General features: G+C 37.8%; 1 protein-coding gene across 45 annotated transcripts in view; it reads left to right on the forward strand.

Moving 5' to 3' along the window:
* The window catches only part of Nrxn3 (neurexin III), a 1,612,235-nt gene that overhangs the window by 997,338 nt on the left and 608,800 nt on the right, over positions 1-6,097 (forward strand). The window lies entirely within an intron of this gene.

Consider the following 6,097-nt stretch of genomic DNA (forward strand, 5'->3'; position numbering starts at 1 on the left):
TATTACCTTTACCAATAACATATGTGCACGTGGACACTAGTAAAAGGAGCCAAGGGAAGAAAAATAAAGGGAAGGGAAGGGAAGAAAAGAAGAGAAAGTGAAAGATAGATAGTGAAAAGAAGGCAGCCAAGAGACAAAGAGGGGTGGGTGTTTGCCTTGTCTGGGATGATGAGATGTAGGAAAATGATAATATCTTTAAATCTAAAATATCTAGCAATGCATTCAACAAGAGCCCATGTGTTTTCTTAATTTGAAAATTGACATTGTGGAGCCAAATGCAAAACAGTGTTTATCTCCTGCATTGCTAAAGAAAATATTCACTGGTTTGTTTCACTGTCCAATGTGTTCCGTTGTCTGGTTGTTCACATGGATTAGAGAAGATTTTGAAGATGGATCATCTGATACATCATCCTGTATTATCTGATACAATACTAACATAAAACCATTTTAAGAAAAGTAGTCATGTATGATTTTGATATAGAGATGAGTGAATTAATAAAAAGCACTGAGTGGAGTGCCTCCAGAATTGTCCCTAGCATATGTGGGAATTTGATATTTTACAAAGATGTTGTTATAGTGGAGGATGGAAATATTTATTTGACAAATGGTAAAAGTCCACCTTTCTATCCATATGAAATAAACGTGCATTAAATAACTAGCTTACCTTGTAAACAAATTTCAAATAAATTAAAAGAAATAACTTTAAAAGAAGAATATTCAAGAAAAATTTATATTATCTGCATAACCTAGTGATTGACTGACAGGTTTCTAGCCAGTACAGGAAATCCTAGATGCCTGCATGTTATATATGCATACATACATGTATGTGTATATAATTTACATATATAGCATTTAAAGTAAAAATCTACAATATAACAATTTGTTTTAATAGCAAAATATACCCTTAGCAAATTTAATATGTAAGTAATATGGTTAAAGAATGCTATAATAGAATATGTGTATGAGGAGTGTAAGCAAATTAAACACACTGTGTTTTCTTTTATCTCATGTAACAAACAACCTAAAGATAAGCAACCCTGAGCCCTACAGAAGCTCATGTGGCATCCCGAGGTGTTTTCACTTATCTCTGCCTGACAGGCCGCACTACAGGCTTTCCTCTTCATGTTTATCACCTCAGGTACAAGCCCAAAGTGCTGGGCAAGTGTGCATTTTTTTGAAGGAGAAGGATACAGAAACTTCCTGTGGTGGCTCCAGGTATATGGAGCACTTGCTAACGTCTGGGTCTAAGTATTGCATTGGTTGGCTTCACCATGACCCATTTGTACCCTTGTGACTGTAGCTCCTTAGCTTTGGAGACGAGGGGTACACTAAGGCTGGATAGATGGGTCAGAGTGCATGCTGAGCAAGTGAGGGAAATGTCTACATTTTTCATGGGCATCTTCACACCGACACCTAAAGAAAACAGCTCAGTAGGAAAGCAAAGCGAGAAACTCGCAATAGAAATGTTGCACGTGGCATATACTATACCCGGAGGAAAGGAGCCAAGCTGCCTTCACATTCATGAAATTGTGCGTCTAGGAAACAGTGAGAGCGTTTTATAGTCATCCAGTCCACGTAGGTTTTATGGTGGCTTGGAGTGCTGGGAAGAAACTACTATAGCTTCTTTCCTTCTTTAAAAGAGCAACTTTCATATGGCAGTTTCACTGAACTCCAAGCATACAATTATGTGTCTGTGTGTGTATCCTTTGACCTAGAAATCCTAGACATGACACCTATTTCATCAAAATAAAAATATGATTATCTAAACATTTATTCCCAAGGGTTTTATTGGTTTTTTTTTTTTTTTGATTGGTTCAAAAGAAGAAGAGAGGTTAAGTGAATATTCATACTGAGAAAAGTGGACTTTCTAGGTAAACAATAGTGAATATCAGCACTGGTATGCAGTTGTTTGGTAACAAAGATTTTGGTCTATCTTGATCTACAAGTAACACAGAAACATTTTTACAATGTACTATTAAGTTACAAAATAAATTAACAATGGAGGAAGAGAAGAATTATATAAATTATTAATCAAGGTTGCCACAGTGGGGAGGAGAGAAACAACAGTCAAAGAGGAAGGGAGGGAGCAAAAGAAATCAAATTTTCCTGTGCACAGTACAATGATGTAGATTTTTTTTTTTTATTTTGAATGATGGACAAGAAGTCACAGTTAGAACAGTAAGCAGTGAAGTTTAGGAGGATAAAGAATAGTAAGCTGAAGTTTTGCATGCAACTGTTCCCCGTCTGATGATAAAAGAACTGAACTATCAAAAGTTCTTCTTCATAGGAAAAAAAAAGTATAAATGCCAAAAGATCCATGGTGAATTCTTCATATAAGTAGTAAACACTATGGAGTTCTCTTCTATAATAACTAGATTAAGTATCTTCTTTTTAAAGCAGGTGGTAAATGTATGTTTTCCCATTAAGAAAATGAATCGTGTCTACAGGAGGGATAATGAGAAGGCTGCGTGGTTTCGATGCACATGTGCAAAGTGTGGGCTACTTCAGTGCAGGGAAGATTCCTCCCTGCTCATAACTGAGTCCCAGAATGTTCGCAGCCATCTGATTCCAAGCCCAGAGTTTTGGCTCCTGGGCTGTGTTGCTGGCAGGGAAGAAGTAGGGTGGCATGTTGTTTAAATCACAGCACTTCGCTGTTTCCTGGCTAAGTTACAAAACAACGCTGTAGTCGTGAAACTGAATGTCATCAACACGCGTTTTGTGGCATGTACAGAGCACGCACGACACTGTAGTAGCGCTTTAGGCAAGTGCGCGATTCCATTTGAAAGAGGTGTTGTTGCTTTCCTGTAGGAAGTTTACAAACTGAAGGAAGACAAAAAAACATGAGACAAAACAGCCAAACAGAAAGCAAGCCAGTGGGTTTTCCAAACTGCATTATCTGATTCCAGAGCTTAGCTCCAGGCTTTGCACATTTTAAATACTCAATAGCAACAACTGAATGGCCATAAAAATCAAACCTGTTATAAGGCGAAGGGCCATTAACTGTAGTATTTAGCCGAGTGTTTTGTCTTTTGCCAGAACCCATCTCGCTTGTGAGCAGTTAAATGCAAGTATGATTTCTCCTAGGATTTCCAGTTATTTTATCATCGAAAGGGGCTCTGTATCTGGTTGGTGCTTCCTTACGTCGAGTGAGGTTTAGGGAAGCACACACTACCGGTTTCTAGCATGATGCCTCTCCTCTATGGAGAGGGATGTAGCTGCGTCTCCCTGCGTCTCTACTCTTCTAGTCAGTCTGAGCCCCACCCTTTGCACTGCGCAGTCAACACTCCAGCCATCAAGGGGACATTTGCTGTTTTCTAGTGCATTGTGATAGTCTGGGTCTCTAGACACAAGGTTGTTTCTTGCTTCCACTGAAATGCCAGTCCTGGCCTGTTTATATAGGCTCTAGACTTCCAAGTTTGGTTAAAGAGTCACTGTTCTTGGCATGTTTTTCATTAAGCCTATCTAGAAAAGTATTAAACACTCACGACTTCGTTATTCTGATTATTTATCATGTGTGGCCCTTTTCCCAATGATTCTTATTTACTGACCCTTTGCTTTATCATAGGATCTTTGTAATGGTGCCTCTAAACTGTCCAATGAGCATGTGAATGACTGAATGGCGACTCTAGTAAGGGAAAGGAGAAATATGATGCATTTGGAAAATGGGAAACAATTTTCCTATTTTAAGTAGATTTCCTATTTTATCGCCTATTTTAGAAACTATTTAGATATCTCCAGGGACGTTCTTTAAAATTATTTTTAGATTTACTTAGTTTATTTCATGTCGACGAATGAATGTTGTATCTGCATTTATGCCTGCATAGCCCATGCCTACCATGTATCTTCAGAAGTCAGAATAGGGCATTGACCCCTGGAATTATGAATGGTTGTGAGCCACCATGTGGGCACTGGGAATCAGTTGTAGGTCCTCTTCAGGAACAAGTGCTCTAAACCACTGAGCCATCTCTCCAGCCCCAAGAACAGTGTTGTGAGTAAGGATTTTATAGATGTGATAGAGGTAAGGAGAGTTTCTTGCCTTTTATCTTTAGAAAGTATGGGTTAACATTTGTAAATAGGAGGGATATTTTGGACACAAAGTGCTGCATAGCCACAGCGCACTTATTTAGGCTCCTCTAAAATAGTCTCTTCCTTGGGCATGTTTAAAACCTGAAGTCTGGTTGGCTTTATAAATATGCATGAGCTGTTGGGGAAGGAGAGCCTAGGGTGTGAATCACACTTCAAGCAGACCCACCCGCTCGCTCCTGACTGCAAGTTTTTCAGAAGTGTGAAATGAAAATGTTTTTTAAAATTAGAAAATGTGCCATCAGAACTTTATCAGCCCAAAGAGAAAATAAATAATCTCTTGAAAGGTGGGGAGGGCTGGGGATATTTAGCTAGTTAGTTTCACAGCTAAAATGCTTAGATAAGATTTTGTTAGAAAATGCACAAATTAATTTTAATGAATATGAAGGAATATATATATATATATATATATATATATATATATATATATATCTTCCCTAAACAAACTGGGTACTGAGTGCTGCAATCCAGGGTTTCTGAGGGATTGTTTACACCTAATTTATGAGCAAATTGTTTCATGGGGAAGAAGGGACTCTCAGGAGGTATCTTTGTAAGGTCTATTTGCATTTGAAGAGGCACCAGGGAGCATTGGAGAAGTGGGAGATTTCTGCAGAACCATTTGGATCTTAAATTGCTTAATGGTAACAACAAAAATGAGAGTAAAATAGTATTGTTTGCTTTCACATTTGTGGTAGATGGAGTTTGTTTTCCATTGTTAGTGTTGACTTTTAAAGTAGCTAGGATTGAACTGAGTGTGCTTATACAGGAACATCGTAAGGGATAAGATAAAGGATAACGATCTGAGCTCTCTGCTATTTAATCCCTAACTCACTAATCACAGAATGTAACTTCACCCAATCCACTTCTTTAACATCAATGCATGGGCATTAAAAGACACAATGGAAGAGCAAACACCCAATAGCAACAGCACACAATGATGCAAAATGCTACAGAAATTGAGCCAAATTGAAATGTGTAAACATTAAGATAAAAATCCATGAAACATTATAAAAATAAAATATTGAGGTGGATGTGTTCCTTGAAGAACAGTTTGCCATTTCCAAAAAGTGTTGCTACTAAAACCAGCCTGGTACATTACAGTCTGTGATGGAGAATGGGGTGGGGGAGGAAAGAGATTTAGCATGGGCTACTTTGGTATCAGCCAGTAGGCTCCATCCATCCTGTGTCCTGCTCAGGGTTCCTGATGTGGTCGGTGCAGGGAGGATAACCTGCATCTCTCATACACTTCCAAATAATAGGGACAGAGGCGACTCCTGAAAGGACACATAAAGAACATGGCTCTGTCACATGAGTAAGATTGAATGTGAAAATAATATAACTACCTGTAATTAAACACAGAGCTTATTTCTTAGGTGTCTAGTGATCTCTCTCTCTCTCTCTCTCTCTCTCTCTCTCTCTCTCTGTGTGTGTGTGTGGTATGATCATTTAAAATGCCATGTTATCATTTTTAGCCTCCTACTGTAGAGGCTGAAGTTCTTTTAATCAACGTTGTTATTGGTAACCCAGTGTGCATTTTCTAAGACCACTTGAGACAGACATTGTTTCTTATGGACATAAGAGAAAATAACATTTACTTTCATAACGTGGTTGTCTAGCTCCTTGACACATCTGCAGGCTTTGACACTAATTTATTACTATAATTTGACTCTTCTCCCATGGTTGAGCTTGGAAGTAAATTTCCAATGATGAAACTTGATGTTAGTAAATACTGCCAGATCCTGCCCTTAGGATATAAGAGAAAAACAAAAACAGGAACAAAACCCATAAAACTGACAACTGTTTATAAGAATGCATATGTCTAAGTACATGGATTTTTTTTATTTCTACCCAAATATGTTTCATTCGTCTCTTGTCTTCTTTCCCCTCCCTTTTCCTCCCTACTATCACCCTCCTGCCTTTCTATGTGTGGTGTATGAACATGGGTACATATATATATATATATATATATATATATATATATATATATACATATATATATATACATATATATATA

This window comes from Mus musculus, chromosome 12 (assembly GCF_000001635.26).
Source record: "Mus musculus strain C57BL/6J chromosome 12, GRCm38.p6 C57BL/6J".
Lineage (NCBI taxonomy): Eukaryota > Metazoa > Chordata > Mammalia > Rodentia > Muridae > Mus > Mus musculus.